This window comes from Hemitrygon akajei, chromosome 20 (genome assembly GCF_048418815.1).
Source record: "Hemitrygon akajei chromosome 20, sHemAka1.3, whole genome shotgun sequence".
NCBI lineage: Eukaryota > Metazoa > Chordata > Chondrichthyes > Myliobatiformes > Dasyatidae > Hemitrygon > Hemitrygon akajei.
Window position 1 is genome coordinate 71222705 of NC_133143.1, and position 13216 is coordinate 71235920.

At 41.1% G+C, this 13216-nt stretch overlaps 1 long non-coding RNA gene across 1 annotated transcript; it reads left to right on the forward strand.

The window, feature by feature from the left end:
- The first annotated feature begins 59 nt into the window (after positions 1-59).
- On the forward strand, positions 60-5296 carry LOC140714000 (uncharacterized). The gene is made up of 3 exons (XR_012095807.1): positions 60-103; positions 4131-4191; positions 5162-5296. It is a non-coding gene; the product is annotated as an uncharacterized lncRNA (long non-coding RNA).
- Positions 5297-13216: the final 7920 nt, after the last annotated feature.

A 13216-nucleotide genomic window follows, 5' to 3' on the forward strand; every position in this document is an offset into this window, starting at 1 on the left:
CCGCTTCGGCCTCGCGCGGGAGGCGGGAAGGGTGAAACCCGGGCAGTCACAGTGCGCATGCGCTCGTAGTGTGGGGCCGCGCTCCCGAAGCGGCGGTCGTGGAGTGAGTGTGTTTTGTTGACTGGCCGGTTTTAATTACATTAAATATAGCTCCTGCTAGGTGTTTGTGTATAAACGTACAACCTGTTTTCGTTCTGAGAGCGGTGGCCATATTTCACTCATGCTGGCGGGTCAGTGGGCAACGGTGCTGAAAGTGGTCAGGGACTGCTTGTGGGTTCCCTTCAGTCAAACGTTTCTAAGATTGAATTAAGTAAAGGGAAAAAAGCCCCCGCGAATGTTACCCCGAACGTCGGTTACTGTTTTACCTTGCACTCTCTCAATGCAGTGCAGTAATGAATTGTTTTCCTGTGTAAAAATTGTCAAGTTTTACACAGGACCATAATAAACAAATACATCTATTTACTAAATGGTGGAAAATAATACCCGTTGCCCTGTGAATCGCCCAGGGCGGTTGGAAGAGGAAAGGAGGTCGGACCACCCAATTATTGTGTATTATACGCTAGCCTAGTAAAATCACTGAATAAAGGAACAAAAGCTATCACCACCTATCCCTCTGATTAATTCACGGTAGAGCACTGAAGTTGTAAACTGATCAATAGCAATTAATGTTTTAACGTTTAACACGGTGGGAAGTAACTCCCCAGCTGTGGAAACGAGGTCCAAAGTCACCTGTTCATTCCAAAATTCCCCACGTACCATATGTCGTATCTCAAATTACACGTACTGCATCTTAAAATGTTTTGTGAAAGGAACATAAATGAAATGGAAAAAATCAAAATTATGTTTGATTCCATTATCTCTCTGGTGTGTTTTTCTATAGATTTACCACTGGCCCACCTGAAATAAGGGTTAGCTTTGTCAAGGACTCCCACCACCGGGACGTGCCCTCTTCTCATTGTTACCGTCAGGAAGGAGATACAGAAGCCTGAAGGCACATATTCAGCGCTTCTTCTCCTCTGCCTGAACTCATGAATATTACGTCAACACTTTTTGCACTACGTACTTTAATTTAACTATATAATATGCACATATATAATTATTGTAATCCAGATTTCTTTCTATATTGATCATTGTATTGCTGCCGCAAAGTTATCAAATTTTATTGCAAATGCCGGTGATATTAAACCTGATTCTAATTGTTCAAGTGCATACTGCCACCTCTTTTTACTGTTTCACTATGCGAAATCTATCATCATTGTCTTCATTGTCAGATTTCTTTTAAAACCCTATGTATGTTTACATATACTGAAAGGGGAAAATAACAATTCATATGAAATAACTGATCTGGAGCTACCTGAAATAAGCTAAAAGAGGTATATATTAAAGCCAGGGTGCATTGGTTGTGGAAGGAATACAGGTTGAAAATGGTGGATGAGATGTTGATGTTTTAAATGTTGAGTATTGTTGGAGATTATTTCATCCAGGCAAGAGCAAATTATATTCTCTTATGTTTCTTTGTATTTACTGTGAATGCCCACATGGAATTGAATTACAGGGTAGTATATGGTGACATATATGTCCTTCGATAATAATTTTACTTTGAACTTTGATAACATAAGTATGAAATGCACTGAAGCACAAAATTCAGCATAAAGGGTATAATCATAAGACCGTAAAATATAGGGAAAAAATGAGTCAATTTGACCAATCAACTTTGCTCCGCCGTTTTATCATGGCTGATCCAATTTTTCACTCTCAGCCCCAATCTCCTGCCTTCTCCCTGTATCCCTTCATGGCCTGACCAATCAAGAATATCAACCTCTGCCTTAAATATACATAAAGACCTGGCCTCCACAGATTCACCACTCTCTGGCTAAAGAAATTCCTCCTCATCTCTGTTCTAAAAGATGACCGTCTATTCTGAGGCTGGGTCCTCTGGTCTTAGACTCCCCCACCATAGGAAACATCCTCTCCACATCCACTCTATCAAACCCTTTCACCATTTGATAGGGTTCAATGAGGTCACCCCTCATTCTTCTGAATTCCAGTGAATACAGCCCCAGAGCCATCAGCCATTCAATCCTGGAATCATTTTCGTGAACCTCCTTTGAATCATCTCCAGTTTCAGCACATCTTTTCTAAGATATGGGCCCAAACCTGCTGACAATACTCCAAGTGAGGCCTCACCAGTGCTTTATAAAGTTTCAATATCACATCCTTGCTTTTATATTCTAGTCCTCTTAATATGAATGCTAATGTTGCATTTGCCTTCCTCACCACAGACTCAACCTTCAAATTAACCTTTAGGATGTTCTGCACAAGGACGCCCAACTCCCTTTGCACCTCAGATTTTGTAGTTCCACTCCTTTTAGAAAACAGTTAACCATTTCATTTCTTCTACCGAAGTGCACGACCATATATTTCCTGACACTGTATTCCATCTGCCATTTATTCACCCATTCTCCTAATCTAAGTCCTTCTGAAGCATCTCTACTTCCTCAAAACTATCTGCCCCTCCACCTATCTTCATATCATCTGCAAACCTTGCAACAAAGCCATCAATTCCATCATCTAAATCATTGGCATATAATGTAAAAAGAATCAGTCCCAACACAGACTCATGTGGAACACCATTTGGCACTGGCAGCCTGTCAGAAAAGGCTCCATTTATTCTCACTCTTTGCCTCCTGCCAAACAGCCACTGCTTTATCCATTCTAGAACCTTTCCTATAATACCATGGATCGTAGCTTGTGAAGCAGCCTTATGTCGAGCACCTTGTCAAAGGCCTTCTGAAAATCCAAGTACACAACATCAATCGATTCTACTTTGACTATCCTGCTTATTATTTCTTAAAAGAATTCCAACAGATTTGTAGGCAAGATTTTCCCTTGTGGAAACAATGCTAACTAGGGTCTATTTTATCATGTGCTTTCAAGTATCCTGAGACCTCATCCTTAATAATTGACTCCAACATCTTATCAACCATTGAAGTCACAATAACTGGCCTATAGTTTCCTTTTTTCGGCCTCTCTCTCTTCTTGAAGAGTAGAATAACATTTGCAATTTTCCAGTCTTTCCAAAACCATTCCAGAATCTAGTGAAATCCCTCCACGATCTCTTCAGCCACCTCTTTCAGAACTATAAGGTGTACACCATCTGGTCCAGATGACTTATCTACCTTCAGACCTTTCAGTTTCCCAAGAACCTTTTCTCTAGTTCTGGTAATTTCACACACTTCATGCCCTTGACACCTGGAACTTCCACCATACTGCTAGTGTGTTCCACAGTGAAAACTGATCCAAAATACTTAATTAGTTCATCTCTGTTTCATTGTTCCCCCTGTCACTACCTCTCCAGCATTGTTTTCCAGTGGTCTGATATCCACTCTCGCCCCTTTTTTACGCTTTATGCCTCGGAAGAAATTTTTGGTATCCCCTTTAATACTACTGGCTAGCTTACTTTCATATTCCATCTTTACCTTCTTAATGACGTTTTTAGTTGCTGTCTGTTGGTTTTTAAAAGCTTCCCAATCCTCTAACTTCCCACTAATCTTTGCTCTATTATATTCCCACTCTTTGGCTTTTATGTTGGCTTTGACTTCTCTTGTTAGCCATGGTTGTGCCATCTTTCCTTTAGACTACTTCTTCCTCTTTGGGATATATATATCTTGTGCCTTCCAAATTGCTTCCAGAAATTCCAGCCATTACTGCTCTGTCATCATTATTGCCAGTGTTGTTTTCCACTCTATTCAGGCTAATTCCTTGCCACTGTAATACCCTGTACTCCACTGTAATACTGATACATCTGACTTTAGCTTCTCCTTCTGAAATTTCAGGGTGAATTTGATCATATTATGACTACTTTCCCCAAAGGGTTCTTTTACCTTATGCTCTCTAATCGATTCTGCTTCATTGCTCAATGGTGATAACCACTGGGACCTGACCAGCAGATGCACAATGCAGGTTAGAGGATCTTTATATAGGACAGAGACAGTGGAAAAGATGTAGTGTTGATGATAAAAGACACTTTTAAGCATGGGAAGGAAGGAAAATTAGTAAGCGTAAGCAGGCTGAGGGTAAAATTGATGAACTAAAAGAGGTTTTGCTGAAAATTGCTTGTTGCCTTGCAGAATATCAGAAGTAAAGAAGCAGGGCACACGGGCACTGAGATCAAAAGTGGAAATAATTCTGGTAAGTAGCTTTAATTTTTTTGCACTGGAGGAAGTACATAGCATCAGTCTAAAAAGAAGAGAATCTTTTGTGAATTTTTATAGTCACCCAGGACAATATCTACTTTTAAAGCAAAAGTAAAAGAAATAACCAACGTTGAGTTAAATCAATAATATAACCATGAACAGGTGGTTTAACAGGGCAGCTCAAATTGCGAGAGATCAATCAAAATTAATCCCATGGTTAAAATTGTTTACAAGTAAAAGTACAGATGAACAATAAAAGATATTCAAAATATATTGGGTATATTACAAGAAGCATATATACCCTAAAAATCAAGAGCGTGATGTTTTAATTGTTGCTCTGAAAGTGCAGGATATTAGCATAAAATAGAATAACAAACTTATATCAAGGAATAGAACAATAGTGAAAAATGGAAGAGAAAAAGCAGTTTACAAGGAATTTTAAAAATATATTAAAAGGTTTTTTTTTCCTAAAGGTAATGATAACTTTATTTGATATTTGTAATTTGAAATAAGAAAATGGCAGATTTGATGAATGGCTACTTTATTTCAATCCTCACTTATGAATTCAGAAATCTTAAGGGAAATTTAATGAGGTTTATAGGTTTAAAACATATTGATAATAAAATAAGTGAGGTGAGGTGAAAACACGGATTTCCAGGAATTGATCATTTCTCTCTCTGGTTATTAAAATAAATTTGACAAAATTGCTGTTGTATTGATCATGATCTTCCAAATCAAAACTTCATTTGGAATTGTCTCTTAGAATGGAAACACAAATTTATGTCACCGCTGCTTAAAAAATTAAAAGAAACAAGGGCACAATATAACCATTTGTGGAATATCTGTTACAGGGAAATTGCAAAATGTTTTATTAGGGAATATTACTATTTGCACAAATATGTGCTGATCAGAGAGCTATAATAAATTTCTAAACTTAGCAAATGAATCGTGTTTTTTCTGTACAGTTAACTAACATGGGAATGACAGTAAATGTTATTTAATGCATATTTGGAAAGAGATCAACAAAGTTCCACAAAAACAATTAACAAAAATGAGAAGACATGGAATTGAAGACAAGCTCCTGACATAGACAATCAAAGGTAAGGATAATGAGCATGCACTCCAGTTGGCAGAGTGTGAAGTGGTATGCTTAAGGAATCTCCATTGTGAATGCAACTAACAGCCATAAAATTGACGAATGGAAGAACAGCTAGAAAGATTAAAGTTTGCTGATGATACTTAAGCTAGGTGACTTTGACATGGTGAAAGCTGATAAAGAAAGTTACAAAAATTTCATGACGAAGTGAGTGGGTAAAAGAGTATTAATTGGAGTTCTGTGAGATCATCTACATTGGTTCCAAGGTCAGATAATTTCTGATTCTCATAAATTATTAAGGATATCATAGATACTGTATGGCACAGTAGTGTTGCAGTTAGCATAATGCTATTACAATGCCAATGACCCAGGTTCAATTCCCGCTGGTGGCTGTAAGGAATTTGTATGTTCTCTTAGTGACCACATGGGTTTCCTCCTGTGCTCTGGTTTCCTCCCACAGTCCAAAGACTTACGGGTTAATGGTTTATTGGTCACATGGGTGTAATTGGGTGACATGAGCTCATTGGACTAGATGGGCCTGTTACCGTGCTATATCTCTAAATAAAAATAAAAAGGAAGAATTGAAAAAAGTAACAAAGTACCTCCTTTTTAATACATTTATATTATTTGAAGCAAAAGGAAATAACAAATTAAAGTATGATTTTGTTCTGGGTGTTAAATATATGTCTTGGAATCTGTGATCATGGGTAGGAACATCACAAACATACTTGGAAAAACAGTGCTCCCACTCTGTTGACCCAGAGGAGGCTAAAAGGGGTGAGATAGGTCAGCTGGTTGAGTGATGTTGCAATAACAATCCCACAATCAACGTCACCAAGATCAAGGAATTAATTGTGGAATTCAGGAAAGGGAAGTCGGGAGAACAAACACCATCCAGAAAGAGTGCACATCTTTAAGCTTCTGGGTGACAACATCTCTGAGGATCTGTCCTGGGTCCAACACATTGATGTAACAACCCTACTTCATTAAGAGTTTTAAGAGATTTTGTCTGTCGCGAAATTCTCTTGCAAATTTCTTGTATGGTGGAGAATATCCTGACTGGTTGCATCACAGCCTGGTATGGAAGCTCCACTGCACAAGACTGCAAAAAGTTTGTAAGCTCAGCCAGCTCCATCTCAAGAAGGTAACATCCATCATTAAAGGCCCTCACCATCCAGGACATGTTTTCTTCTCCTTTCTACCATCAGGAAGCTGAAGACCCACACTCAACAATTCAGGGACAGCTTCTTCCTTTCCATCAGAATCCGCACCAGGTTTATTATCACCAGCATGTGATAATCATTATATTCATGAACAGTCCATGAACTCATGGACACTACCTTATTATTCCATTTTTACATTATCTATTTTGTAAATTGTAGTAATTTTACGTCCTTACACTGTGCTGCTTCCATAAGACAATGAATTTTACTTCTAATAAGACAGTGACAATAGACCTGATTCTGATTCTGACCCTTTTGATATTGACAATGTCTCACAAAAGAGGCAAGCAATTGTGCCATAAAAACTTAATTATACTGTCTAGACATGTGGCCAACCACCTTGGCAAGGTGTAGAAGTTCAATGATGAGGCCACTGGAACTTTGCTCAATGTATCCATTTTTCAGGTCTGAGCTTTGCTGCTGAGGCCATCGGTCATTGCTGAACTTTAATGGTTTTGAGAATGTGTGGCTTAGCAGCTTCTTGAGCAATGGTCATCCCTCTAGAAAAAGTGCTGTCTACAATGCCGTTGAGGCTTTGACCATATGATGATGAAGGGGTGGGTTGTCTATCCCTGTATACTGCGTGGCCAAACATTGGATGCTTGGGACTAAAACTCAGTAGCATCCATTTCAATCAGTGAAGAGATGCTGCGGACAGCCTAGAAGTTCAAGCAATACTCTCCAAATCAGAGTTCTCAACCTATATCAACATCTCTGCCAGGCAGTAAATAGAATGCCTGGGCTTGCCAAATTGTTTTCTAATTGGACAGAATTTATGAGCAGAAAGGTTGAGGTGGTAATTCAGAAGAGGAGATCATAATGCGTGACTAATTACACCCATTGATTGCAGTGTAACCAACACATTACCTTCATGCTACCGGTTAGTTCCAATTATAATTAAGCTCTGCATCTAACCAGAGTTAACCTTGCAGTTAATTGACAGAGTGCAGTGTGCAGGGTAAGGGCGATAGGAGAAGTGCAATATTGTCTGGCTTCAAAGAGAAATGGACTGTAGCTTAAAGCCAGTCTATATCTCTTGAAGCAGAGATACCTGGCGGTTGGAAGACGCAGTGGGATCATTAAGCAAGTGAGTCTATTGTAGGAAACATTGAAAACTAGCTCAAAGGTTTCAGGCTCTACACTGGAAACATTAATGGCAGAACTGGTATATAAAAGTTGGAAGGCCCTTGTGGTGTTTGGGCCAGACCCACCACAAGGAGTGACCCACTCCTCACTCTCCTGGTTGCCAGTCAGCGCCACACCCTCCGCCTGGGCTGCCAGGCTGTCTTGACCGACCCATGCCCAGGCCGAGCCGATGAACTTATCTCGTGGGTGCACGCCAAGCTGCATCCAGTAACTGGCTCCCACTGAAATAAGTCCCCTCTCCACGTTTATCAACCCCTCCACAATTTACTGGATTCTTCCCTCATTACCAACCACATCTATTGGGCTTTTCGCCATTCTTTGCTCAGTAGAGACCATTTGCCTTCAGAACCGACTTGCTGATCAATATCCTCCCCACATCCCAGTACTCTTCCCTTCTCCTCCCCCCACCCTCCATTACAGTACTGCAGTACTGAGCTTTCTCCCAATCCCAGGACTGAACTTCGTACATCATATACTTCACGCTTGGCGTCGGCACCACCAATTGGGCACAAGTCGGTTGGTTTGGCCTGGCGACCCAGGCAGAGGGTACAGCACTGAAAAGCCGTCGGGAAGGTGTGGTGACCTCAATGCGGGGCCGGCCTGCACCAGAAAGCCAGTTCATCAGTCAGCAGTCGGTTACCCGGTGGGAAAGGGCATCAGTATCAGGGGTTGGGGGTCATGGGGATAGTGACTGTGGTGTGGGGGAGTGTAATGGGGGAAGTGGTTCAGCACTGGGTGATCAGTTTTGGGGGAGAAAGGAGTTACTATAGCTGGAGGAGTTACCTGGGGGAGAGGAGTACTTGGGGCTGGTACCAGGCAGAGTGACCAGTAATGGAAGGAGGGTTTAGTCCTACTGTGTACTGGGTTCCGGCTGAACCATGTCTACGCCCACCTGGACAAGTCGGCAAGCACTGTGAGGATCATGTTTTTTGACTTCTCCAGTGCGTTCAACACCATCCGCCCTGCTCTGCTGGGTGAGAAGCTGACAGTGATGCAGGTGGATGCTTCCCTGGTGTCATGGATTATTGATTACCTGACTGGCAGACCACAGTACGTGCGCTTGCAACACTCTGTGTCAGACAGAGTGGTCAGCAGCACTGGGGCTCCACAGGGGACTGTCCTGTCTCCCTTTCTCTTCATCATCTACACCTCGGACTTCAACTACAACACAGAGTCTTGCCATCTTCAGAAGTTTTCTGATGACTCTACCATAGTTGGATGCATCAGCAAGGGGATGAGGCTGAGTAAAGGGCTACAGTGGGAAACTTTTTCACATGGTGTGAGCAGAATCATCTGCAGCTTAATGTGAAAAAGACTAAGGAGCTGGTGGTGGACCTGAGGAGGGCTAAGGCACCGGTGACCCCTGTTTCCATCCAAGGGGTCAGTGTGGACATGGTGGAGAATTATAAATACCTGGGGATACAAATTGACAATAAACTGGACTGGTCAAAGAACACTGAGGCTGTCTACAAGAAGGGTCAGAGCCGTCTCTATTTCCTGAGGAGACTGAGGTCCTTTAACATCTGCTGGATGATGCTGAGGATGCTCTACGAGTCTGTGGTGGCCAGTGCTATCATGTTTGCTGTTGTGTGCTGGGGCAGCAGGCTGAGGGTAGCAGACACCAACAGAATCAACAAACTCATTCGTAAGGCCAATGATGTTGTTGGGGTGGAACTGGACTCTCTGACGGTGGTGTCTGAAAAGAGGATGCTGTCCAAGTTGCATGCCATCTTGGACAATGTCTCCCATCCACTCCATAATGTACTGGTTAAGCACAGGAGTACATTCAGCCAGAGACTCATTCCACCGAGATGTAACACTGAGCATCATAGGAAGTCATTCCTGCCTGTGGCCATCAAACTTTACAACTCCTTCCTCGGAGTGTCAGACACCCTGAGCCGATAGGCTGGTCCTGGACTTATTTCCAGTTGGCATGATTAACTTATTATTATTTAATTATTTATGGTTTTATATTGCTATACTTCTAGACTATTCTTGGTTGGTGCGGCTGTAATGAAACCTAATTTCCCTCGGGATCAATAAAGTATGTCTGTCTGTCTGTACTACCATCATATTAAATGGGATGTATTCCAAGCCAATATGGAAGCTCAAGCCATGGCATCCATAGGACTGTGTGCCATCTGGAGCAAGATTGTTTTACATCAGTTTATGATTGCTATCAAACCCACAACAACCTTACTTCAATTGGCAAATGGAAGGCGTGATATACTAAATGCATACTAAACGGTAGGAATAGCATGCAACAGACAGAGGTCATAAACCTCACAACAGATAGATCAGGTCAAAGCATTGTATTTGTGCTGCATTTATTGTCATTCAATACCAAACAATACAATGTTCCTCCAGACCAAGGTGCACAAAACAAAGGGTGGTGGATATATGGAACAAATTGTCAGAGGAATTGGAAGAAACAACATTTAAATAAAACATTTAGACAGGTACACAGATAGGAAAAGATGAGAATGATATGAGTCATATGAAGGGAAATGGAATTAGCATAAATATCCATCTCAGTTGATTTGAATGTTGTTTGAATCAAAGGCGGTGATGAATCAGCATTTAGGAGGGAGATTGAAAATCTGGATGAATGATGCCACAACGACAACCTTTTATGCAACATCAGCAAATCCAAGGAACTGATTATTGACTACAGGAAGAGGAAACCATCTTCATCAGAGGATCAAAAGTGAAGAGGGACAGCAACTTCAAATTCATCGGTATTAGTATTTCAGAGGATCTGTTCTGAGTGCAGCACATAAGTGCCATTACAAAGGAAGCACAACATTACCTCTACTTTCTTAGAAGTTGGCAAAGATTCAGCATGGCAACTGAAACTTCGTCAAACTTCAATAAATGCATGGTGGAGATAAACTGACTGGTTGCATCATGGGCTGGTTTGGAAGCACCAGTCTCCTTGAATGGAAACACCTACAATACGTAGTAGATTCAGCCCAGTCTCTTACAGGTAAAGCCCTCCCATTCATTAGCAAAATCTATAAGGAGCACTGTCACATGAAAACAGCAACCATCATCAAGCACCCCCACCATCCAGGCTGTGCTCTCATTTTGCTGCTGCCATCTGGAAGGAGATACATGAGACTCAGATCCCACAGCACCAGGTTCAGGAACAGTTACACTGGACAGTAATTTTTTTTGAATGTGTTGCTTCCTCAGAATTTTTTTTGTTATGATAGACCACTTGAAGCTGAACACAAATATAATTTCAGACTACTTGTATCACATAGGAATTTGGAGAAAAAAGAAATCAACTTTTATTGTGAATGTAATACATTTAATTGCATAATGGTGCTGACACTTTGCAATAGTTCAACTGAGCTAAAAATGTTTTGTTGATGATTTTCATTTGTACTCAGTGTCTGAGGCTTCTCCCTTAAGTTCCAACAATAATCCGACAGCATTGATGGACTCCAGTTGCCCAGATAAAGTTCCTCCATTATCGCAATGTCCTGGTGAAACCTTTCACCATGCTTGCCACTGACAGAGCCAAGATTTGCAGAGAAGAAGTCTAAATGAATTTTTAGTGACATATCGGACTTAATTGTTTTCATGTTTGAAGCATATTGTCAATCAGCTGCATGTAGCTTGGTGCTCTGTTGCTGCCAAGAACATTTTCAACAACACCCTTGAATGCCTTCCATCTGATTGTCTCTGGTTCCACTAGAAGTTCTTCGATTTGCCTGTCATTGATGACCTGTTTGATTTGTGGACCAACAAAAATGCCTTCCTTAATCTTGGCATCATTTTATTCTGGGAAACATCTGTCTCAAATATTGAAATTCTTTGCAGAATTTTTTCTGCCTAGTAACAGCAGATTCCATCCTTGCAGTCTTGAACCCGGTAATTCTGCTTTTACCCTTTCTAAACTCAAGTTTCTGACCAGAACATTTAACTAATATTGAGTTATCAGATGAAGCTTACTGGACATAAAGGGTTTAAAATCTGAATCAGTATCAGTGTCGTTTTCCATTCCTGGCTTGTGCATCATGGCCTCTTTGTCAGCCTCCTCTAGACTCCACGTCTCTGGTGGCTTCAGTACTGGTAGACTATCAACATGCAGCACAGATCTCATGGCTGATTGGAGACTGGGTATTCAACGGATTTCTTGTTTTTAGCAGAGAAACTAGACACACTGGTCAGACAGATGTAGCAGTCTCTCACATTCTCCTTCTGCTCTCGCCATATCTTTGGGACATCGACAACATTGACTTCCAAGTACCTCTGAGTCAAGCTCTAAGATCAACATCACATGTTGTGCAACAAATGTGAGGAGCCCAGGCTTTGCCTTGGTCACCAACTTTACACCCAAAGTAGAGCTCATGGACTTTCTTAATAAGTGGAGTAATGATCTGTCTTTGAGATTTAAGTGTATACTCACCACAAATATAACAGAAAGTACCGTGGCAGTTGCAACATTCATGAGACATTTTGCTATCACAAATAAATGTGAGGTGCTACATTTTGGTAGAACTAATCAAAATAGGACATACATGGTAAATGGTAGGGCAATGAAGAATGCAGTAGAACAGAGAGATCTAGGAATAATGGTGCATAGTTCCCTGAAGGTGGAATCTCATGTGGAAAGGGTGGTGAAGAAAGCTTTTGGTATGCTGGCCTTTATAAATCAGAGCATTGAGTATAGGAGTTGGGATGTAATGTTAAAATTGTACAAGGCATTGGTAAGGCCAAAGTTGGAGTATTGTGTACAGTTCTGGTCACTGAATTATAGGAAAGATGTCAACAAAATAGAGAGAGTACAGAGAAGATTTACTAGAATGTTACCTGGGTTTCAGCACCTAAGTTACAAAGAAAGGCTGAACAAGTTAGGTCTTTATTCTTTGGAGCGTAGAAGGTTGAGTGGGGACTTGATAGAGTTATTTAAAATTATGAAGGGGATAGATAGAGTTGACATGGATAGGCTTTTTCCATTGAGAGTAGGGGAGATTCAAACAAGAGGACATGAGTTGAGAGTTAGGGGGCAAAAGTTTAGGGGTAACATGAGGGGGAACTTCTTTACTCAGAGAGTGGTAGCTGTGTGGAACGAGCTTCCAGTAGAAGTGGTAGAGGCAGGTTCGACATTGTCATTTAAAATAAAATTGAATAAGTATATGGACAGGAAAGGGTTATGGGCTGAGTGCAGGTAGGTGGGACTAGGTGAGAGTAAGCGTTTGGCATGGACTAGAAGGGCTGAGATGGCCTGTTTCCGTGCTGTAATTGTTATATGGTTATACTCCCGAAAGTACAATTACCTTATGTTATTGTGGTAAACTATGTATACCTGTCTGGACATGCCCCTCTGCTGACTGCTCTTGTGGCTCCTCCCACAGACCCCTGTATAAAGGTGATTGGAGGCACTTTTCCCCCCTCAGTCTCCGAGATGACGTGCTCCGTTTTGCTGCTAATAAAAGCCTATCGTTCGCCTCCCGTCTCCGAGAGTTATTGATGGTGCATCAGTTATACAATATATTATGCATGTAGAACAAGTGCATCAACGTGATCACAAACCGATATACATG